The sequence below is a fragment of the Chiloscyllium plagiosum genome, unplaced genomic scaffold (genome assembly GCF_037043375.1).
Source record: "Chiloscyllium plagiosum isolate Xiang-an unplaced genomic scaffold, Cpla_swu_hap1 HiC_scaffold_51, whole genome shotgun sequence".
Classification (NCBI taxonomy): Eukaryota; Metazoa; Chordata; class Chondrichthyes; order Orectolobiformes; family Hemiscylliidae; genus Chiloscyllium; species Chiloscyllium plagiosum.
Genome location: NW_028270189.1, coordinates 42,434,143 through 42,458,752, shown reverse-complemented (window position 1 = coordinate 42,458,752; position 24,610 = coordinate 42,434,143). Strand labels below are relative to the sequence as shown.

The 24,610-nt window shown below is 48.0% G+C and overlaps 1 long non-coding RNA gene across 1 annotated transcript; it reads left to right on the top strand.

Annotated features, from left to right (window-relative positions):
- Positions 1-1,060: 1,060 nt before the first annotated feature.
- LOC148135229 (uncharacterized) lies at positions 1,061-24,310 on the top strand. The gene is made up of 7 exons (XR_015755534.1): positions 1,061-1,146; positions 1,784-1,890; positions 4,601-4,683; positions 6,400-6,491; positions 7,392-7,478; positions 11,207-11,311; positions 24,296-24,310. It is a non-coding gene; the product is annotated as an uncharacterized LOC148135229 (long non-coding RNA).
- The last annotated feature ends 300 nt before the right edge of the window (positions 24,311-24,610 follow it).

Genomic DNA, 24,610 nt, shown 5'->3' with positions numbered 1-24,610 from the left:
GGAGCTCATGGTATCGGGGTAATGTATTAGCATGGACTGAGGATTGGTTAACCACACTGGCTGTTGCTGAGTCCTCACTTGGAGTACTGTATACAATGTTAGCTCCCATATTTAATAAAGGATAAAGTAACATCGGAGACCATTCAAAAAAGATTCACTTAGCTGCTTTGAGGACAAAAGGGTTGACCTATCAAGAATAGATGAGCAGGGGTGATCTTATGGAAACAAGATTCTGAGGAGCTTGACAGGGTAGATGTTGACTAGATCTTCGAGCACCAGTGAAGTCTCAAACCAGGGGATATTACGAAGGGAACATACATTTTAGAAAAAGTAAAGAATTTTTTCTCTCAGTGAATGGGTAGAATTTTCTCGCCCAAACAATTGTGAAAGTTAAATGTGGGAGGGGAATGGTTGGGTTACTCTTCGGTGGGTTATTCTGGCTTGTTGGGCTGAAGGGCCTGTTTGTTTCCACACAGTAGGGAATCTATGATTCAATCACAAATTATTTTAAAAGAGGGCAGATAGATTTTTGAAATATTGAGCAGTTGAGGGCTATGCGGATCAAGCACAAAAGAGGTGTTGAGGTCTGGGTTGGCCCAGCCATGATCTGATAGAATGGGGGAACAAGCTGAAGGGGATGAATGTCCTACTCCTGCTCCGATTCCTTGAGTCTCCGTTTCATGTTTTTTTTGTTTCCAAAGAAGAGCGTGATACAATGTGCTAAAGATCTCAGATGTGAAAAAGTGGTGTTTATGTACTGATTCAGATGGCATTGATTCATCAATCACAGCTATACAGTCATGAGTAGGAAGGCAATTCCCTCCATGAATAAAGGAAATCTACTGCAGAGCTCACACAAAGGGAATTCTTACCCTCAGTAAACTCTCCCATCACATGACCCAACATATCAGCTAAAGCAGGACACACTGCGCATGCTCTAGCCAACAAAGGGACCCGGGTGATTGATGTCAGCACCGGACCAATGAAAGGACGGTGGGCGGAGCTGGAGGACCGAGCGGGATGTTAGTCCTCCAACCAATCAACGTGAATGAAGGGCGGAGCTAAACTAAACCATGTGATCCCCCTCGCGCGCGGCGCAGAGTCGCTGTAATGAATGCTCGGGAAGTTGTGGAGAGAAAGGATACGGTAAGGAAAGAAATAAACAGGGAAGCGGAGAAAAACTGTGTTGATATGAGCGGAGAGGTTTTACAAACAAATTGTGCGCATCGGAAAATACAAATTTGAACGTCCCAGTCCCGTGTTTGCAGTAAATGGGGAATTGCCTCAGCGCGGCTGCAGGCCAGAGTGAGCGCCGCCATCTTTATTCGGGACAACGATTCACTGGACACGTGCGGAGCCGCCATCTTTGTAGGGGGCAAGGTGCAGCCAGGCGCATGTGCAGCCTTTCTCTGGTATAGAGTCATTGTGATCATAGCAGCCAATACTGCTCTGATTCACCTCTGGGCTCCCTCATCACCACTTTGTCAATATCTAGCTTCCTCAGTCTCGAACCATGGGTGTACTTTTGGTCTGTTTACTACTGTATTATTACTTTTATAGACCTTTGCAAATGAGTTTTTCACTGTGGCCCAGCCCCTGACCATGCGCTGCTCTATTATCAGATTACTTTTTTCTTGAATATTTTTGACAGTCAAGAATTCTTTTCTCCAATAAGCAAATGTATTTTCCTTCCATTTCTGATTATCAAATTCTGCACCATTTTCATTCCCTGTAAATCCATTTTGCACTCCATGAAACATCAACTGTGTTTCTCCTTCCACAGATACCAGTGATTAATGCCAAAACCCTGTTGCCTGTGGAGAGGGTGATGTTTGACTTTCTTGTACAGCTGCAGTTTGTGTGGTGAAGGTGCTCCGACAATGTGGTTGGGTAAGAGACATTACAGAGTATTCATTACAGCAACAGTGATGATTTGAAGATAATGTCAAATCAACAACAGTTTGTAGTTTTATTATCATGCTTATAATTTCACAAAAATACTATTGAGAACTTTAGACATAAGGCCAGAGATGGAGATATTAGGTCAGGTGACTAAAAGCAGGTTTTGAGGGATGTCTTAAAGGTGGAAAGCAGACCTGTGAGATTTTGGCTGCGAATTTCAGACCATGCTGCTTCAGCAACTGTAGAAACAGCCACACAGATGAAGTAATGAATTAACAAATGGTTGGGAGTCTCAAAGAAAATGGGTTGTCGAGGTCTCAAAGGGTGTGTGGTGCAGGAGGCTAGGGATTATCACAGCCAGGAATTAAATCAAGTGTGAGAAATTTAAATTGAGGGATATTGGCCACATGCTGGCAGGTGAGACTAGATTGGGTTGGGATATCTGGTTGGCATGGACGGGTTGGACCGAAGGGTCTGTTTCCATGCTGTACATCTCTATGACTCTATGTTGTTGCTTATGAATAGGAGACTTTTGATGAATCAACAAGCAGATATTTAGATGTTCTTGAGATTAAAGGGAGGTTGAATGTGGGAAGCTGGCCAGGGAGTGAGTTTGGATAATGAAGTCTAGAGATAACACAATGTGGATGAAAGTATATGAGCTGAGACAAGGGTGAAATCAGCTAGAAATAGTGATCTTGGAGTGGGACTGAGCTATCACCCTCACCTCACCTCTGGGATTCAGCTGGTTGTCAGGTTGTGAATCAGGCGGTGACACAATCGGGAGCTGAGTGGCCCTGGTGGAGCCTAAAGTGAGTGTCGCTCAGCTGGCTGTTGTTGAGCAGCTGCTGCTTGGTAGCCCTGTTGATGACTACTTCCATCACTTTACTGCTGATCGAGTGTGGACTGATAGATGGAAATTGCCTGGGTTGGATTGCCCTGTGTTTTTGTGTTGAACATCCCTGGGCAATGTTTCGCATTTTTGGTAGATGCCAGTGCTGGAGCGGTACTTGGCTCGGTTGGTGGCAAGTTCTGGAGCACAAGCCATCAGTATTATTGCCAGAATATTGGCAGGGCCTGTAACCTTTGCACGACTTAACCATTTCTTGATGTTATTCAAACTGAATCGAACTGGCTTAAAACTCACATCTGTGATGTTGGAAACCACTGGAGAAGGCTGAGATGGATCATCCCACTTTGCACTTCTGGATGCAGATTGCTGCAAATGCTGTCATCTTATCTGGTGAATGGATGTGTGAGGCCCCTCCATCAGTAAAGGTGGGGATATCTGTGATGCTTCCATCAGTGAGTTGTTTAATTGTCCATCACCATTCACAACTGGATGTGGCAGAACTGCAGAGCTCCGATCTGTTCCATTTGATGTTGGATCACTTAGCTCTGTTGCTTGCTGCTGATGCTGTTTGATATGCAGGTAATTCTGTTTGATAGCTTCACCAGATTAGCACTTCATTTTTCGGTCTGCCTGGTGCTGCTCATGGCATGCCCTCCTTTACTGTCCATTGTGATGGGTGAGAGCAGGATTTACAACCCCATGAGATTACAGATTGTGCTGGAGTACAGTTCTGCTGCTGTTGATGTCCCACAGTACCTCATAGATACCCTGTTTGAGATCCTACATCTCTTTGAAGTCTGTCTCATTTAGAACGGTGATGGTGCCACTCAACACAGTGGAGGTTTTCTCAACTTTAAGGCAAGGCATTGTCTCCAAAAGGAACATGTGATGGTCGTTCTTACCGATACTGTATGGCCAGACGTATCTGCAGCTGGTCAATTCATAACAATGAGATCAAGAATGTTTTTTTCCCTCTTGTTGGTTCCCTCACCACCCGCTGCAGACTCAGTTGAGCAGCTATGTCCTTTAGGACCTGGCCAGCTCAGTCAGTAATTCTGTTGCAGAGCTAGTCTCGATTGTGGACATTGAAATCCTGTACCCAGAGTACGTTTGACACCATTTTATTGCCTCAGTGCTTCCTCCAAATGTTGTTCAACACGAAGGAGAACTGATTCATCAGCCAAGGGAGGACAGTACGTGGTAATCAGCAGGAGCCATGAGACTCCCAGGGCGAATCCTCCCTGTCTGTACACCACTGTGCCACCACCTCTGTCTGGTCTGTCCTGCCGGTGGGACAGGACATATCCAGAGATTTTAGGAGAAATTGAAGACTGCAGGTGCGGAGGTCAGAGTCAAGAGTCTGGTGCTGGAAAAGCGCAGCAGGTCAGGCTGATGAAGGGCTGAGGCTCAAAACGTCGATTCTCCTGCTCCTCTGATGCTGCCTGACCTGTTGTGCTTTTCCATCACCACACTCTCGATATCTCGGGATGGTGATGGTGGTGTCTGGTCATTGTCTGTAAGGGATGATTCCGTGAATATGACTATGTCAGGCTGCTTCTTGACTAGTCTGAGGTACAGCTCTCCACGTTTTGGCACCAAAAACTAGATGTTAGTGAGGAGGACGTTGCAGCATTGAGAGGGCTGATTCTGTGATTGCAATTTCTGGTGCCTTGTTAGATGCCACATGGTCCATCCAGTTTCATTCCTGTGTTGAGACTTGGCAGTGATTAGTACAGTGAGTAGCTGGATGGGCTGCTGTCAGGTTGGCAGGATTTTTTTCACCATTGACAATGATTCCATGGAGATCAGGAGATTCCTAATTCCAGTTATTTCTCGTGAATTCAGATTCTACCATCTGCCAAGACGGGATTCGAACCAGGACTTCAGTCGTTTGTTTTAATATTCTGGATAAAAGCTAAATACATCAGGTTTGTTCACTCATTTTAAATATCACTAACCCTGGATTTGTTTCTTGTAAAACACTGTCCATCATCCTGTCTCCTCCATCCTCCCCTCCAACAACGAGTGAGGGGCACATGGAGTTTCTCTGTCACCATGACTGAGATAATCCGATCTGCTGCTTCCCTCCCTCCCACTAGCCCACTGAGCCAAACTGCCTCACGTGGTGTTCCTGGTTTTTGTCCTAAACCTACATCTTTCTCCAGTCTCTTGTTAAGCCTTATCAGAGCTCATCTTAACAATTTACCCAACGCTCGCTAAATCACAGACTTTCCAACACTCTGTCTCCTCCTCCTCCTCACCGATTCACAGATCTTGTTCTGTCGGTCTGTCTTTTCTGGTTATGCCCTTCTCTCCCCTTCTTTGAAAAACCTCCTTTTGACCTCACGGTTTTTGGAAAATCCTGCTCCATTTCCACTCTCTCTTTCCTTTCTGAATTCCTTGCATTTGGTGTCCCTCCAGTATCTATCCTTGCTCTCTCCTCTATCTCACCTACATACTGCCAGGAGTTGACATTGTGAAAAAGCACCATGTTAGGTTTCACATGTACACTGACACTGCCCAGCTCTCCCTCCCCATCATCCCTCTCCATTACTCCACTGTTACTCAGTTACCAAACTGCTTATCACATTCCCACTACTCGATTAGCTGCAGTTTCCTCCAGTGAAACATTGTCACGGTTAAACCCATTGCCTTCAGTTGTTATTCCAAATTCCTTTCTCTTACTGCTGAGCCTCTCCCTCTCCCTGGTAACTGTCTGAGGCAGAAATATGTTCTTCACAATATTGCTGTTATATTTGACCCCAAGGTGACCTTCTGATCAGACATCTGCACAATCCCAAACACCAGGGAATTCCAATCTCTTAAACATTGTTTGTCTCCACCTCACCCCAGCTCCATTGCGACTGAAACCCCTTACCCGCCTCTGTGTCGCCTTAAACTTGACGAATCTGAAGCAGAACCCTTGATTCCGCGACTGACCCAGAATCTGTTTCCAGACTCCCTTTTCAGTATTAACACTCGGAAACATCCACTCAGTATTTATCCTGTCAAACCCCTTAAGAATCCCATCTGTCTCAATGAGATCACCTCTCTTTCTCCAAAATCCAGTGAGTAGAGTCCCAACCTGTTCAGCCTTTATTTAAAAGATAATCCATCCAAACCAGGGATCATCCCAGTGAATCTTCCCTGCTGAAAAATGTGTTGCTGGAAAAGCACAGCAGGTCAGGCAGCATCCAAGGAGCAGGAGAATCAATGTTTCGGGCATAAGCCCTTCTTCAGCTTATGCCCAAAACGTTGATTCTCCTTCTGCTTGGATGCTGCCTGACCTGCTGCGCTTTTCCTGCAACACATTTTTCAGCTCTGATCTCCAGCATCTGCAGTCCGGACTTTCTACTCGTGAATCTTTCCTGAAATGCCTCCAATAAAGTGACACATTTCCGTATCTAAAGGGACCAAAACTGCTCACTTTACTCCAGATATGGTGGTCTCACCACCACTTCCTCATGTTACTCTCAGGTATATACTCCAAACTCTCATACTGAAAACCCTCTAAACAAAACATTCCATTCCCCTTCCTGATGACCTGTTGTAACTATGTACAGTAATCCTGCGCCAGGAGGAGGGGATGGTGTGGGTTTCTAACTTGAACTGAGAGTGACAGATTTTATAAACTTGTATTACAGGATATTACAGGTGGACATTCAGATGGTAATCTCAGTAAATGTTCTGCCAAACTCTGAATTACTCAGTACATCAGGACCTGGATATTCGCATTGTGAGTATTGCATTCCAGATCAATCCCTTTTGCTGCTTAAAAATTCTCCTTTGAATCATCACATTCTCTCAAAAGGTCTCCCCAAACCATCATGTGTTATGTAATCTTTTTATAATGATGTAATGAGTGTAAGGTTTATTATTCGAATGTGTAATTTTTGTATAAGAATGTCTCAGAGAGGGAGAGAATATTCTTCAAGGGGAGAGTAACCATTTTGAGGGGAGGCTGTTGTTTATTGGTATCAATGACATAGGAATAGAAGAGTTCACATTGTTGGATCATTCGAATCTCTTGTGGGGTAGAATTGACCTCCATCAGAAGGATGGATTGTACCTGCACTGAAAGGGAAGAGTTGCTAGTGCTATTCAGGAGGCATTAAACCAGTGAAGGAATGGAGGTAAACTCAAAAGAGTGAGGAAAGAGCCAAGTCTGAGGCTGGTATAGTTCAGGCGTCAAACAGTCAAGGCAGGCAAGGGCAAGGCACAGAATGAGGTAGGACTGAGCAGTTACACTGCATTTATTTCAATGCAGGAGGCCCGATAGGTCAGGCAGAGGAGTTCAGGGTATGGTTTTGAAAATGGCACTGGGATATTACAGCAATTACAGAGGTATGACTTAAGCTACTGGTCCTAACAATTCCTAATGTTCCAAGGTATAGATGCTATAGCAAGGATAGAAAGGGGGCAACAGAGCAGGGGGGTGAGGTGGTTTTGATGAGGGATAACATTATGGCTGGGCTTCAGGAGGATATTCCTGGAAGTACATCCAGGCAAGTTGTACAGGTGGAACTGAGAAATAAATAGTCAGCCGGGAATTGAGAAGCAAATTACCAACAGATCACTTATCTGTAAGAATAGTATGATTGTATACAAGACTTGACCTTTTTTAATTCATTCACAGGATGAGGGTGTCACTGGCTGGGCCTCAAGGGCAGTTAAGATTCAACCACGTTGCTGTGGGTCTGGAGTCACATGCAGGCCAGACCAGGTAAGGATGGCAGATTCCTTCCATGAAGGATATTAGTGAATCTCATGGTTTTTTTTTTGCAACAATCAACAATGGATTCATGGTCTTTAATAGATTCTTACTTCCAAATTTTTATTGAATTCACATTCCACTGTCTGCTGTGACGGGATCCAAATCCTAGGCCCCAGAACGTTATCTGGGTGTCTGGATTATCCATCTAGCGATAGTATCACTAGACCATTGGGCAGGGTGAGTGACTGAGGTATCAGTGGGGCAGCACATCAGCACCAAATATCCCATGGTCTCTGTGGAAGGGCTGGGGAGGGAAATATATCCCTGGTGGTGGGGTCTGACTGTAGGTAGCGGAAATTGCAGAGGTTAATGCGCTGTATCTGGAGATTCGTGGGGTGGCAGGTGAGGACCGGTGGATTATATTCTTATTGTGGTTGGAGGGGTGGGGGGAAGGTGGAGGTACGGGAAGTGGAGGATATGCATTAGAGGGCATTGTTGATCACGTGGGAGGGAAATGCAGTCCTTGAAATAGGAATCCTTTCTGGGATGTCCTGGAGTAGAATTGCTTCTCCTGGAAGCAGATATGGCAGAGGCGGAGGAATTGGGAGTAAAGGTTCATGTTTTTACAGGAATATGCTCAAGGGAAATCAGATGAGCAAAAAGGGAACATGAAATATCTCTAGGAAATGGTTTAAGTAGAATCCAAAGCGATTCTACAAATATATCAAGGATAAAAGAAAAAACAGACAAAGAATACAACTTCTTAAAGATCAAGAAGGCCATCTGTAGAACAACAGGAGGTGGGAGAGATACTATGCTACTCTTTTCTGGAGAGTTTGGAGAACTTGATAGTTAACAACAGTGATAACTTGAAAAGTGTCCATGTTACAGAGGAGGTGGTACTGGATGTCTTAAATGGCATCAAGGTGGATAAATCCCTGGGTCCTGATCAGGTGTATCCCAGAAATTTGTGGAAAGCTAGGAAAGCAGTGCCCCTCCCTGAGGTATTTATATCATCGTTTGTGACAGGTGAGGTGCTGGAAGACAGGTGTTGTTATTTTAAAAAGGTGGTAAGGAAAGGCCAGGGAACAAGAGAACAGGCAGCCTGAAGTCAGTGGTAGGCAAGTTATTGGAAGGGATTCTGAGGGATAGGATTTACATGTATTTGGAAAGACCAGGAAAGATTAAGGATAGTCAACATGACTTTGTGTGAGTAATTCTCTCTTTCTAACTTGATTGAGTTTTTTTGAAGATGTGACAAAGATGATTGATGAAGGCAGACTGTGGACGTTGTCTATATGGACACTGAACGATGTTCCACAAAGCAGACTGGTTAGCAAGGTTAGATAACATGGAATGTTGGGAGAACTAGCCATTTGGATACAAAACTGGCTTGAAGGTAGGAGGCAGAGGGTGGTGATGGAGGGTTGCTTTGCGGACTGGAGGCGTGTGAGCAGCAGTGTGCTGCAGGAATGGATATTCGGTCCTCAAATAAATGACTTGGATGTGAATATATGAGATATAATCAGTGGGTTTACAGAAGACACCAAAATTGGAGGTGTAGTGGACAGCGAAGAAGGTTAGCTCAGAATACAACAGGATCTTGATCAGATGGGCCATTGGAGCAAAGAATGGCAGACGGAGTTCAATTTAGACAAATGCGAGGTGCTGCATTTTGGAAAGGCAAATCAGGGCAGGATTTATACACTTAATGGTAAAGTCCTTCGGAGTGTTGCTGAACAAAGAGACCATGGAGTTCAGATTCATTGTTCGTTGAAAGTAGAGTCGCAGATAGGCAGACTAGTGAAGGTGGTGTTTGGTATGCTTATATTTATTGGTCGATGCATTGAATACAGAAGCTGGGACATCATATTGTGGCTGGACAGGAAATTGATTAAGCCATTTCAGGAATTCTGTTTTAAGTTCAAAATCCCCTGTTCTGGGAAGGATGTTCTGAATCTTGAAAGAGTTCAGACAAGATTGACAAAGACTTTGCCAGGGTTGGAGGATTTGGGCTACAGGGAGAGGCTGGGGGTAATTTCCCTGGAGAGTCAAAGATTGAGAGGTGACTTCATGTAGATTTGTAAAATCATGAGGGGCATGGATAAGGTGAACAGCCAGGGTCTTTCCCCCCCCCAGGTTAGGTGGTTCCAAAACAAGATCACATGGGCTTAAGTCAAGAGAGCAAAGATTTAAAAGGGATCTGAGAAGCAAAGTTTTCAAGCTGGGTGTGGTGTGTGTATTGGATGAGCTGCCAGATGAAGTAGTGGAGGCTGATACAATTACAACATTTGAAAGGCATCTGATTGGGTACATGAATAGGAAGGGTTTCGAGGGATACGGATCAATAGCTGGGAATAGGATTCCATTAGATTAGGATTCCTAGTTGGCATGGACAAATTGGACCAAAGGTCTGATTCTGTGCTGTACATCTCTATGACACGAATAAATGAAAATAAGATGTGTTCCTCTTTTGTGGAGAGCTAGCAGAAGCACAGATAATTGTCCTTGGAGCTGAGACGGTTAAGCAGTGAGTTTGACCAGCTGCAAATTTGTGTCTTGGATATTTAATTTGCAGAGAGAAGGGAATTGTGAACAATGTCACAATTTTAGTAACTATTTTCAGGTAATTGGCAAATAATATGTGAACATGTGAACATTATTTTATTCAGTAAAGTCTGAGCATCTGGAACTGTCTGATTGGCAGCTGGACACAGACTCAGCAGTTATTCATAAACAGATTTGGAATTTTACTTTTTAGGGGAAGATTTGGGGGGCTATGGGCAAATGGGAAGGGAATTGGGACAGATGTGCAGCATCTCCAGAGGGAGAGAGTACAGTCCCAATGGGCTGAATAGCCCCCAGCCCCTGTGCTCTGAGATACTGCCCCATTCACTGTGAATGATGAAGCTCATTCCAGGGCAGAGAGAGGGAGGATCCCACCACTCACCTCACAATGGGTCTCGTGTGATTGATGTCAGCACAGGCCAATAGGGGGCAGAGGGCAGTACTAGAGGACCAGGTCGTACCAGTTTGTCTTCCAACCAATCGGAGTGAATGAGGGCATCCTCAAGGCTGGAACTAAAGAAAGGCACATATCGCAGAGATTTGAGAAACTGGAGGACATGAGATAGGGAGCGTTCTGTGGCTGGTGAGGAATTATATAAATAAGGAAGAGTTGTGAGGCTGGATGAGGTGACAGTGATCAGGAGAGTTGAGGATGGAGGAATTTAGAGTTAGTGAGGATTAGAGTCATAATGTTATACAGCAAGGAAACAGGCCCTGTGGTGCAACCAGTCCATGCCAACCATAATTCCAAACTGAACTAAGTGTACGTGCCTCCGCTTGGTCCACATCCATCCAAATATTTCCTATTTATGTACTTATCTGAATGTATTTTAAATATTGTAATTGTATTCATTCCTCTGGAAATTCATTCCACACGTATGTTTTTTTTTAAAACCCTTATGTCTTTTCTCAAACCTTTCTCATTTCTTCTCAAAATGAATGCACCCAAGTTTTGAATCCCCCTCTCCCCCGGCTATTCACCTTATCTGCACTCTTTTTCTGATTTTATAAACCTCTAATAAGGTCACCCCTCAACCTCATGCACTGCAGTGGAAAACAATCCCAGCCTATCCAGCCTCTCCTTAGAACACAATCCCTCCATTCATGGCAACATGCAGGTAAATCTCTTCTGAACCTGCTCCAATTTAATAATATCCTTCCTATAACAGCACAACCAGAACTGGACAGAGTATTCCAGAAAAGGCCTCTCCAACATCCTGTACATCCTCAACATAACGTCCCAACTCCTGTATTCAAAGGTCTGAACAATGACGGTAAGTGTGCTAAGCACCTTCTTAACCACCCTGTCTACATGTGACACAAACTTCAAAGACGTGAAGCCCTCTGTCTCTTTGTTCCCATATCACTACTCAAGGTCCTACTTTTATTGAGTGTCAGTCCTACCCTGGTTTGTTTTATCAAGATGTAATATTTTGCATTTATTCCAATCCAAAACATTTTCAAGTATAAAGGCAGTAGGAGTATAATTAAGAGGGAAATCAGGAGGCAAAAAGGGGACGTGAGATAGCTTTGGCGAATAGGGTTAAGGATAATCCAAAGGGCTTTTGTAAATACATTAAGAACAAAAGGCTAACTAGGAGAAAATAGAGATCAGCAAGGCAGTCTTTGTGTGGGGCTTCAGGCGATGGGCGAGATAGGGAAACAAGTACTTTACATCAGTGTTTACTGTGAAGAAGTACATGGGAGATATAGAATGTGGTGAAATAAATGGTGATATCTTGAAAAATGTCCATATTACAGAGGAGGAGGAGGTGCTGGAAGGAGCTGGTGCAGGGGAAAATGATTCACATTTTTGCATCATTGTGATCTCCTCTGGAGTAGAGTTGACCTGCATAAGAAGGATGGATTGTACCTGATTTGGAAGGTGTCTAATATCTGGGCAGGGAGATTTGTTAATGCTACTCAGGAGGCATTAAACCAGTGAGGGAGTGGGTGTGATTGCAAATAGATAGTGAGAAAAGAGGTATGTCTGAGGCTGGTACAGTTCTGAGGTCAAATAGTCAAGGCAGGCAAGGGCAAAGCAGAGAATGAGGTCAGACTGAGCAGTTACACTGCATTTATTTCAATGCAAGAGGCCTGACAGGGAAGGCAGATGGGCTTAGGGTATGGTTTTGAACATGGCACTGGGATATCATGGGTATTACAGAAACGTGGCTCAGGGATGGATAGGACTGGCAGCTTAATGTTTCAGAGTATAGATGCTATAGGAAGAATAGAAACGGGGCCAAGAGAGGAGGGGGAGTAGTGTTTTTGATTAGGGATAGCATTATGTTTGTGCTTAGGGAGGATATTCATGGGAGTCCACCCAGTGAAGTTATTTGGGTGGAACTGGGAAATAAGAAAGAGATGATCACCTTATTGGGGTTGTCTGCGTGGATTTCATCCGGGTTCTCTGGTTTCCTCCCACAGTCCAAAGATGTGCAGGGTAGATTGGATTATCCAGGCTGAATTGCCCGTAGTGCTCAGGGATGTGTAGGTTGGGTGGCCCTGGAAAATGCAACGTTACAGGGGGAGGTTAGGAGACTCTGAGCGTCAGTATCGATGTGATGGGCCGAATGGTCTCATTCCACACTGTTGGGATTCTGGGATTCTCTGATAATTCTATTAGTTTTAAAATAGTTACAGAAAATAATAGACCAGATTGTCCAATTTAGAAACTTAACTTTTCAAGGGTCAATTTTGATGGCACAAGGCAAAAACCTTCATCTGACCCCTCAAACCTGCTCTGCCATTCAATAAGATCAGGGCTGATCTTTTCATGGCCTCAGCTCCACATTCCTGCTCTCACCATAACCCTTAATTCCTTTCTTGTTCACAAATCTACCTTTTGCCTTAAAGGCAAATAAAATTGATAGCTCAACTGCTTCACTCAGCAGGGAATTCCACAGATTCACAACCCTTTAACTGAAGAAGTTACTCCTGAACTCAGTCCTAAATCTGCTCCACCTTATTTTGACGCTGTGTTCTCTAGTTTCACCCATCCCTGGTGAAAATAAACTCCCTGCTTCTATCTTACTTACTCCCTTCATAATTTTGTTTTTTTTTCCCCATCCAACCTCCCATTCTTCTAAATTACAATGAGTATAGAATCAGTTTTCTCAATCTCTCCACATACACCAACCCTCTCAACTCCAGGCCCAAACTAGTGACCCTTCTCTGCACCCCATCCAGTGCTAGTACATCCTTGCTGAAGTAAGGAGATCAAACCTGTACACAGTACTCCAGGTGTGGCCTGTACAGCTGCAGCATAACCATCCCTCTGGCAAGGAAGCACAATATTCCGTTCACTGCCTTAATTACCTGCTGCACCTGCAAACCAACTTCCTGTGATTCATGCAGAAGGACACCCAGCTCCCTCTGCACAGCAGCATGCTGCACGTTTTCACCATTTCATCATCCAGTTTGCTGTTAGTTCGACCAAAATGGATGACCCCACATTTCCCAACATTGTCCTCCATCTGCCAGATCCTTACCCACTCGCGTAACCTATCTGTATCCCTGTGCAGACGTACGGTGGCCTCTGCACACATTGCTCTACCTCATCTTTGTATCAAATGTGAACTCTGACACCGTACACTTGGTCCTCAACTCCAAAACATTTGTGTAAATTGTAAACAGTTGTAGTGCCAACACTAATCCAAACGCCCATTTATCCCCATTCTTTACTTTTTGTTGGTTAACCCATCCTATATCCATGCTAATACATTACCCTAACGCCGTGCAGCCTTTATCTTATACAGCAGCCTTTCATTGGGCAACTTGTCGATTACTTTCTGGAAATTCAGATACACCACATCCACTGGGTCCCCCTTGTCCAACGCATTTGTGATGTCCTCAAATAGTTCAAGTAAATCCATTAAACATGAGCTGCCTTTCATGAATCCATGCTGTGTCTGCTCAATGGGATAGTTTCTACCCAGATAACTCGCTACTACTTCCTTGAGAGGTTCAAGCATTTTCTCCACTACAGAAGTTAAACTAATGGGTGTTTTTTTTTAAAAATAGTGGCATCACATTTTCAGCTTTCCAATCTGTCAGATACGTCCCAGAGTCCAGCAAATTTTCGCGAATTATCATGAACACATTTGCTATTTTCCCGGCCATCTCTTTTAGCCCCTGGGATGCATTCCATCACAGCCAGGCACCCCTTTTACCTTTAGGCTGTTACCTTTCCCAACACTTCCTCTTTACTGAGAATGATTGGTTCTCTGTCCACATCTGCCATTGCCTCCATAGGCCTGTAAAAATGAGACAATGAGAGTACACAGACAGTATATTCCTGTTAAGGCCAAGGCTGGGAGGCGTAGAGAATGCTGCCTGTCGAGAGAAATTGAGGCTCTGGTCAAGAAAATGAAGGAGGGATATGGCAGGTACAGACAGCTGGGTTTGAGTGGATCCCTGGAGGAGTATGGAGACAGTAGGAGAATACTTGAGGGAAACCAGGAGGGCAAAAAGGGGACAAGCGATGGCTTTGGGAAATAGGTTTAAGGAGAATCCAAATAGATTCTAGAAATACACTAAGGACAAAGAGTGACCAGGCAGAGAATAGGGACCCTCAAAGACCAACAAGACTGACTATGGAACCCCAGGAGTTTGGAAAGATTCTATATGAATATTACACATTGGTTTTTACTGAAAAACGATGTGGAAGCTAGAGAATTTGCACAAATAAATAGTGATAACTTGGCAAGTGTCCATGTTACAGAGGAGGATACCCTGAATGTCTTAAAATGGATAAAGGTGGATAAATCCCTGGGACCTGATCAGATGTATCCCAGAAATTTGTGGGAAGCTAGGGAAGTGATTGTTGGGCCCCTCCCTGAGATATTTGTGTCATCAATAACCACAGGTGAGGTGCTGGAAGATGTGTGCCATTATTTGAGAAAGGTGGTAAGGAAAAGCCAGGGAACTATAGACCGGTGAGCCTGAAGTCAGTGGCAGGCAAGTTGTTGGAAGGGATTCTAAGGGACAGGATTTGCATGTAATTGGAAAGGCAAATAATTGGGGAGAATCAGCATGGCTTTGTGCATGGACATCGTTAACTCGGACTTCAGGAAGACACAATGTTCCACATAACAACAGACTGGTTAGCAAGTTCAACATGATAGAATACGAGGAGAACTAGCTATTTGGATAAAATTCATCACAGAGACATACAGCACAGAAACAGACCATTCGGTCCAACCCATCCATGCCAACCAGATATTCCAGCCCAATCTAGTCCCACCTGCCAGCACCTGGCCCATATCCCCCCAAATCTTTCCTATTCATATACCTATGAATGTTACAATTGTACTCGCCTCCACCACTTCCTCTGGCCACTCATTCCACACACGTACCACCCTCTGTGTGTAAACGTTGCCCCTCAGGTCTCTTTTATATCTTTCCCCTCCACCCTAAACCTATGCCCTCTAGTTCTGGAAGCCCCCACTCCAGGGAGGAGACTTTGTCTATTTATCTTATTTATGCTGTCCATGCCGTTCATGATTTTATGTTTCTCTGTGAGGTCACTCCTCAGTCTCCGACACGCCAGGGAAAACAGCCCCAGCCTATTCAACCTCCCCCTGTTGTGATTTCGACCAGGAGCAGATTTGTCTCCAGGATATTTAGTTGACAGAGAGGGAAAGTAGAAAGTTTGTCACAATTTTTAGTAACTGCATTCATGTAACTGGCAAATAATGCAAGGTAAAAATGAGAAGATTATTTTACTGAGTCAGTTCTGAGCATCTGGAACAGTTTGAACAAGAGCTGAATGCAGATTCAACAGTTAGTGTCAAAACAAATGTGGAATTCAACTTTTTAAGGAAAGATTTGGAAGGCTATGGACAGTTGGGAGGGGAGTTGGGACAGATTTGCAGCATCTGCAGAGGGAGAGAGTACAGCCCCAATGGGCTGACTAGCCCCCAGCCCCTATGCTCTGTGATAATGCCCCATTCGCTGTGAATGATGAAGCTCCTCCCTCCGCAGAGCCATCGAGCCATAGAGATGTACTGCACAGAAACAGTCAAACTCGTCCATGCTGACCAGATGTCTTAACCTAATCAAGTCCTATTTGCCAGCACTTGGCATATATCCCTCTATATCCTTTCTATTCATATACCCATTCAGATGGGGTAATTGTACCAGGCTCCACCACGTGTCCTGACCGAAAATTCAATGCATGTCGCAACCTCTGGTTGACAGAAGCCCCTTAGGTCCCTTTTAAATATTTTCCCTGTCAACTTAAACCTCTCGTTCTGGACCTGTCTATTTATCCCATTCATGCCCCTCATGGTTTTATAAAACTCAATGAGGTCACCCTTCAGCCTCCAACACTTATGGGAGGATCCCACCAACATGACACAATGGGGCCCAGGTGATTGACAGCAGCTGCAGACCAATAGGAGAGTTGGCGTGATCCTCCAGCCAATAGAAGTGAATGAGGGGTGTGGCCAGCAGGCCAACACGTGACCATGAGCTGTGCAGGTGCAGTGTCACTGTGAGGGGGGACTCAGTGAGTGTGAAGGGAGTGGCATAGACTGGGAGAAAAATGGAGTTTGTGGGTACTGGGGCGGTTTATAAACACACGGTGTAGGCTGCTTGACATGAATTACAAGCTCCCGCTAAATAAAAACCAGAAAAAATTGTGGATGATGGAAATGATAAACAACAACCAGAAAGTGCTGGAAAAGCTCAGCAGGTCTGGCAGCATCTTTGAAGACAAGTCAGAGTTAACATTTCTGAACCTATGAACCTTCCTCAGAACTGATGTGACTGAGGGAAAAATGTTGGTTTATATGCAGAAGGTATAGGTAAAAGAGTAAATGATTGGGAATAGAGTGCAAAGAGAGAGATAGGAGAAATTGGACAAAGGAGTGTATATCGATCTGGCTGGGGGAGGGTGAATAGCTGTTCATGGGGACTGTTAGTGGCTAATCACAGATAGTGTGTAATAGCAGGCTATGTAATAACAAGGCCTGGTGTGTGGGGTGTAGGGGGCTAGGATGCTAGGACGTGGGAGAGTTCAGGATCTAAAATTATTGAATTTGATATTGAGGCCAAAGGGCTGAAGAGTCCCCGAGTGGGTGATGAGGTTTTGTTCTTCCAGCTTCGTTAACATGTGGCACTGGAAACGCACAGCAGGTCAGGCAGCATCCAAGTAGCTGGAGAATTGCCGTTTTAGGTATATGTCCTTCATCAGGAATGTGCGGTGTGGGAAAGAGTGCTGAGAGATAAATAGGAGGGGGTGTGTAGGGCTGGGGGGGAAGGGATCTAGGAAGGCAATAGGTAGATGCAGGTGGGAGGTAATGGTGAGACGGTGGAGTGGATAATGGGGAAGGAAGATGGACAGGTGGGTCAGTTTAAGAGGCCAGTGCCGAGTTGGAGGGTTGGAGCTAGGATAAGGTGGGGTGAGGGGAGATGAGGAAACATTGATGCTGTGTGGTTGAAGGGTCCCAAGGCGGACGATGAGGTGTTATTCCTCCAAGCTTAGGGTGGCTTGATTTGGCGATGGAGGCAGCCCAGAACCTGCATGTCCTTGGCGGAGTGGGAGGGTCCGTTGAATGTGTCGGCCACAGGGCAGTGGGGTTGGTTGGTACATGTGTTCCAGAAATGTTCCCTGAAATATTCCACAAGTTGGCATCCTGTCTCCCCACTGTAGAGGAGACCACATCGAGAGCAAAGGACTCAATAGGTGAGGTGTTTGAATGTAAGAACTATCTCTGCTGAATGTGGAAGGATCCTTTGGTGTCTTGGATGGAGGTGAGGGGAAGGTGTGGGCACAGGTTTTCCACCTCTTGCTATGGCGAGCGAAGGTGCCTGGGAGTGGAGGATGGGTTGGTGGGGAGCGTGGATCTAACAAGGAAGTCAGAGAGAATGGTCTCTGAGGAATGCTGAAAGGACTAGGGAGGGAAATATATCTCTGATGGGGTCTGATTGTAGGTGGTGGAAATGGTGGAGGATTATGTGTTGTACCTGGGTGGAATGTGAGGACTTGGGGGATTCTATCCTTGTTGCAGTTGAAGGAGTTGGATTCAAGGACGGAGGTGTGGGAAGTAGAGGAGATACGGTGGAGGGTATTGTTGACCACATGGGAGGGGAAATTGCTGTAATTGAAATACGGAGCAATTTGGTATGTTCTGGAGTGTTCTGCCAGTTTGTATCAAGCTTCACTGGAACATTGCAGTAAGTATGAGACAGGGATGTTGGCCAGGGAACAGGCTCGTGTGTTGAAGTGGCAGGCAACTGGAAGCTCAGGGTCTTTTTTGCGGCAGAACGTACATCAGCCACCATTTCCATCACATCCACTGAGATGCTGCCAGACACCGGTTCCTGTTCCCTCCATTAACAGCTATGCACTCTCCCAGCCAGATCGCTATCCAGTCCTTTTTCTTTCCAAATGTTCCTTTGGGCTCTGTCCCCACCTATTATTCACTCTTTAACCCCTGTCTCCTTTGCCATTGCACTGGGAGCTAAATTGCCCATAGTTTTCAGAGATGTGTAGGTTAGGTGCAAGATAAATATTTGTCTTTACTATTCATCCTGCACTGACTGTGAGTTTTGTTGTGTGAATTCATTTTATGGGATATTAATTGAGACTTGGATCTCAAAAACAGGTTTTTACAGTCCGCAGAGACATCAGGACCTGAATATAATTGGCATTTAACTGTGGAAACAGAAAGGTTTTTCTGTTCTGTCTGAGAGAAAATATCATTTAGTGGGCGGCACGGTGGCACAGTGGTTAGCACTGCTGCCTCACAGTGCCTGAGACCTGGGTTCAATTCCTGCCTCAGGCGACTGACTGTGTGGAGTTTGCACGTTCTCCCCGTGTCTGTGTGGGTTTCCTCCGGGTGCTCCGGTTTCCTCCCACAGTCCAAACATGTGCAGGTTAGGTGAATTGGCCATGCTAAATTGCCCGTAGTGTAAGGTTAGGGGTATGTGTGGGTTGCGCTTCGGCCGGTCGGTGTGGACTTGTTGGGCCGAAGGGCCTGTTTCCACACTGTAATGTAATCTAATCTAATCTAATCATGTATTCGTGGATAACCTTTTGTTACTGTCTACCTTAACAGTTTTTGATGTCACCCACAAACAAACCATGCTTTGTATATTCTAATTCAAACCATCTACACACATGACAAACAAAAATGGACCCAGCACCGATTCCTGGAGAACACTGCTGGTCACGGGCCTCCAGTGTGAAAAACAACCCTCCACTATTACTGTCTCCTATTGTTAAGCTAATTTTGTATCCAGTTGGCAAGCTCTTGCTGAATCCCATGGGATCGAACTTTACAACTTCGTCTCCCCTGCACAACCTTTTTAAAGGCTTTACTAAAGTCCAAATAAACAATGTCTGCCACTCTGCCCTCATCGATCTTCTTGGTGACTACCTTAAAAATCTCAATCAAGTCTGTGAGACACCCTGTTAAGTAACCATGTTGAGTGTCCCTAATCATTCCTTAACTCTCCAAATACATGCAAATCCTATCCTTCTGAATCGCCGCCAACGGCTTACCCACCACTGAGGTCTACAGTTCCTAGTCACCATCTCTCTGTTCCCCCTCTCTCTCTGTTCCCCCCCTCTCTCTCTGTTCCCCCCCTCTCTCTCTGTTCCCCCCCTCTCTCTCTGTTCCCCCCTCACTCTCTGTTCCCCCCCTCTCTCTCTGTTCCCCCCCCTCTCTCTCTGTTCCCCCCCTCTCTCTCTGTTCCCCCCCTCTCTCTCTGTTCCCCCCTCTCTCTCTGTTCCCCCCCTCTCTCTCTGTTCCCCCCCTCTCTCTCTGTTCCCCCCCTCTCTCTCTGTTCCCCCCTCTCTCTCTGTTCCCCCCTCTCTCTCTGTTCCCCCCTCTCTCTCTGTTCCCCCCCTCTCTCTCTGTTCCCCCCCTCTCTCTCTGTTCCCCCCCTCTCTCTCTGTTCCCCCCCTCTCTGTTCCCCCCCTCTCTCTCTGTTCCCCCCCTCTCTCTCTGTTCCCCCCTCTCTCTCTGTTCCCCCCCTCTCTCTCTGTTCCCCCCCTCTCTCTCTGTTCCCCCCCTCTCTCTCTGTTCCCCCCCCTCTCTCTCTGTTCCCCCCCTCTCTCTCTGTTCCCCCCCCCTCTCTCTCTGTTCCCCCCCTCTCTCTCTGTCCCCCCCTCTCTCTCTGTTCCCCCCCTCTCTCTCTGTTCCCCCCCTCTCTCTCTGTTCCCCCCCTCTCTCTCTGTTCCTCCCCTCTCTCTCTGTTCCCCCCCTCTCTCTCTGTTCCCCCCTCTCTCTCTGTTCCCCCCCTCTCTCTCTGTTCCCCCCCTCTCTCTCTGTTCCCCCCTCTCTCTCTGTTCCCCCCCTCTCTCTCTGTTCCCCCCTCTCTCTCTGTTCCCCCCCTCTCTCTCTGTCCCCCCCCTCTCTCTGTTCCCCCCCTCTCTCTCTGTTCCCCCCCTCTCTCTCTGTTCCCCCCCTCTCTCTCTGTTCCCCCCTCTCTCTCTGTTCCCCCCCCTCTCTCTCTGTTCCCCCCTCTCTCTCTGTTCCCCCCCTCTCTCTCTGTTCCCCCCCTCTCTCTCTGTTCCCCCCCTCTCTCTCTGTTCCCCCCCTCTCTCTCTGTTCCCCCCTCTCTCTCTGTTCCCCCCTCTCTCTCTGTTCCCCCCTCTCTCTCTGTTCCCCCCTCTCTCTCTGTTCCCCCCCTCTCTCTCTGTTCCCCCCCTCTCTCTCTGTTCCCCCCCTCTCTCTCTGTTCCCCCCCTCTCTCTCTGTTCCCCCCCTCTCTCTCTGTTCCCCCCCTCTCTCTCTGTTCCCCCCCTCTCTCTCTGTTCCCCCCCCTCTCTCTCTGTTCCCCCCCTCTCTCTCTGTTCCCCCCCTCTCTCTCTGTTCCCCCCCTCTCTCTCTGTTCCCCCCCTCTCTCTCTGTTCACCCCCTCTCTCTCTGTTCACCCCCTCTCTCTCTGTCACCCCCTCTCTCTCTGTTCACCCCCTCTCTCTCTGTTCACCCCCTCTCTCTCTGTTCACCCCCTCTCTCTCTGTCCCCCCCCCTCTCTCTGTCCCCCCCCCTCTCTGTCCCCCCCCCTCTCTGTCCCCCCCTCTCTCTGTCCCCCCCCCTCTCTGTCCCCCCCCCTCTCTGTCCCCCCCCCCTCTCTGTCCCCCCCCCCTCTCTGTCCCCCCCCTCTCTGTCCCCCCCCCTCTCTGTCCCCCCCCCTCTCTGTCCCCCCCCTCTCTGTCCCCCCCCTCTCTGTCCCCCCCTCTCTCTGTCCCCCCTCTCTCTGTCCCCCCTCTCTCTGTCCCCCCCTCTCTCTGTCCCCCGCGCTCTCTGTCGCCCCTCTCTCTCTCTCTCTCTGCCGCCCCTCTCTCTCTCTCTCTCTCTCTCTGCCGCCCCTCTCTCTCTCTCTCTCTCTCTCTGCCGCCCTCTCTCTCTCTCTCTCTCTCTCTCTCTGCCGCCCCTCTCTCTCTCTCTCTCTCTCTCTCTCTCTGCCGCCCCTCTCTCTCTCTCTCTCTCTCTCTCTCTCTCTGCCGCCCCTCTCTCTCTCTCTCTCTCTCTCTCTCTCTGCCGCCCCTCTCTCTCTCTCTCTCTCTGCCGCCCCTCTCTCTCTCTCTCTCTCTCTCTCTCTCTGCCGCCTCTCTCTCTCTCTCTCTCTCTCTCTCTGCCGCCCCTCTCTCTCTCTCTCTCTCTCTCTCTGCCGCCCTCTCTCTCTCTCTCTCTCTCTCTCTGCCGCCCCTCTCTCTCTCTCTCTCTCTCTCTCTCTGCCGCCCCTCTCCCTCTCTCTCTCTCTCTCTGCCGCCCCTCCCTCTCTCTCTCTCTCTGCCGCCCCTCTCTCTCTCTCTCTCTCTCTGCCGCCCCTCTCTCTCTCTCTCTCTGCCGCCTCTCTCTCTTTCTGCCGCCCCTCTCTCTCTCTCTCTCTCTGCCGCCCCCCCTCTGCCGACCCTCTCTCCCTCTCTCTCTCCCTCTGCCCCCGTCTCACTATCCCCCCTTCTCTCTGTCCCACGTTTCTCTGTTCCCTCTCTCCCTGTCCCCCCGTCTCTCCCTGTCCCCCCGTCTCTCCCTGTCCCCCCGTCTCTCCCTGTCCCCCCGTCTCTCCCTGTCCCCCCGTCTCTCCCTGTCCCCCCGTCTCTCCCTGTCCCCCCGTCTCTCCCTGTCCCCCCGTCTCTCCCTGTCCCCCCGTCTCTCCCTGTCCCCCCGTCTCTCCCTGTCCCCCCGTCTCTCCCTGTCCCCCCGTCTCTCCCTGTCCCCCCGTCTCTCCCTGTCCCCCCGTCTCTCCCTGTCCCCCCGTCTCTCCCTGTCCCCCCGTCTCTCCCTGTCCCCCGTCTCTCCCTGTCCCCCCGTCTCTCCCTGTCCCCCCGTCTCTCCCTGTCCCCCCGTCTCTCCCTGTCCCCCCGTCTCTCCCTGTCCCCCCGTCTCTCCCTGTCCCCCCGTCTCTCCCTGTCCCCCCGTCTCTCCCTGTCCCCCCGTCTCTCCCTGTCCCCCCGTCTCTCCCTGTCCCCCCGTCTCTCCCTGTCCCCCCGTCTCTCCCTGTCCCCCCGTCTCTCCCTGTCCCCCCGTCTCTCCCTGTCCCCCCGTCTCTCCCTGTCCCCCCCGTCTCTCCCTGTCCCCCCGTCTCTCCCTGTCCCCCCGTCTCTCCCTGTCCCCCCGTCTCTCCCTGTCCCCCCGTCTCTCCCTGTCCCCCCGTCTCTCCCTGTCCCCCCGTCTCTCCCTGTCCCCCCCGCCCCGGTCTCCCCCCGGCCCTCATTATGTCCTCCCCTATTTCTCTCTCTCCCTCTTCTCTCACTCTCGATCCCCCTCCCTCGGTGTCTCTCTCTCTCCCCACCTCCCTCCGTTTCTCTCTGACTCAATCTCTCTCCCTCCTGTCCTGCCCTTCCTCTCTCTCTGACACACTCTGTCTCCCTGGTCCTTCCCTCTCCCTCTGACCTAGAGACTGGGTGTTTGTGGTGAGGCTGCGTGTGGGGGGTGGGGGTGAGATGATTGAGAGATGTGGGAGGTGGGGAAAATGGGGTAGAGACGACATTGCGGGAGGGAGACAGAGACAGCAGGAGAGTGAGGGTGAGGGGGAGAGAGAAGAATGGAGGCAGGTGGAGAAACTCATGTTGGGGGTGTGAGGGGGGGAGAGTGAGGCAGAAAGAATAGTGGAGGCAGGTGGAGAATCCGGGGTTGGGGGCGGTGTCTGAGAGGGGACCAGAGAGAGTAAAAGGGAGAGGAGGTGAGAGAGACACAGTGTGCAGAAAGAGAAAGAGAGGGAGAGAATTGAGGAGGAAGAGTCGGGGAGAGGAAATGGGGAGGCCAGGTTGGAGTAGGGGGGTGGGGACAGAGGGAGTTAAACCCAGCTCCTGAGCTCAGGGCCCAGTGCCCTCCACTTCCCTGAGGACCAGGACTTGGGGTTGAGTCTGTCTCTCACCATCTCAGCTTCTCCAACACAAAGACACACACCAACACCGTTCACTCTGCTGCTCGGCACGCTTTAATCAACATTTTTATTGGTTACAAATGGAAGTGATGAATACAGTCAGTGGGATGGTGCCTTTTCTCACTGGCCCCTGAGTTGTGAGAAACATTGACATGTTTCCCTGTAACCCCCCTGTGGGATAAGGATGGACAACCCAGCGCTACCCTCAGTCTGTTACCATAGCGACAGGCTGCCCCATCGCTGAAACACTGAACTGAAATGAGAAAATCCCGGATGGATTGATTAATGAGGGAATTTGATGGATGGATGGATCTGGGTGAAGGGATATTTCAGCACATTCTTCAGCTGCTGCCTGAACTTAGTCTGGGTCACGGCATAAATCGCGGTGTTTGTGCAGCAACTGAGGAGCTGCAGCATGAAGCCCAATTCCTTCACAAAGTCATCGAGATACACAGACTCATACCCAACATACAAAATCCGGTTCCATATAGAATACAGCATTAACGTTGACCATAACAGGATGAAATTGGCCGAGATCACAAACAGTAAAATGATGGATTTTTTTCGGTTTCTCATTTCAGTGTCAGACTGAGCGTCCCCATTGGTGTGAGCACGGAGTCTCCTGCGGGCTCTGCTGGTCACTACAATGTGTCTGACGGTGAGAACATTGAGCAGCAGAACCAGGAGAAATGGGACACACGGGGTTAGAATGTGGTGGAGGAACTCGATTGTGACCCAGACACTGGAGGATAGAACAGCGGCTGTTACATCACAAAACCAGGGGGAGTTCATCAGCCGATACCGAGCCGTGAGAATAAAATACCAGGAAATGTCCTTTAAACAGCTCAGCACAGTCACTGCTCCCAGAACCACAGCCGCCGTCTTCTCACTGCAATATTTACTTTTCAGCTTCTGGCAACAAATGGCCACAAACCGATCAAAGGTGAAAGTGACGGTGAACCAGACAGAACAGTCAGTGGCTGCATAAAGCAGGACGGCGTGGATATTACACACGGGGACGGAGTCCCTCAGGAAATAAAACTGTTCCCAATAAACAATGGGAATGTGTCTCAGGATCAGGTCGAGGATAATGACCAGGAGATCCGCCGCTGCCATGGCCCCCAGGTAACGTCTGACACATGGAGACAATCCACAATCTTTATAAAGCAGGACGTAGATGGTCACTACGTTAACTGTGAGGAAGGAAAACAAACCCATTATCCT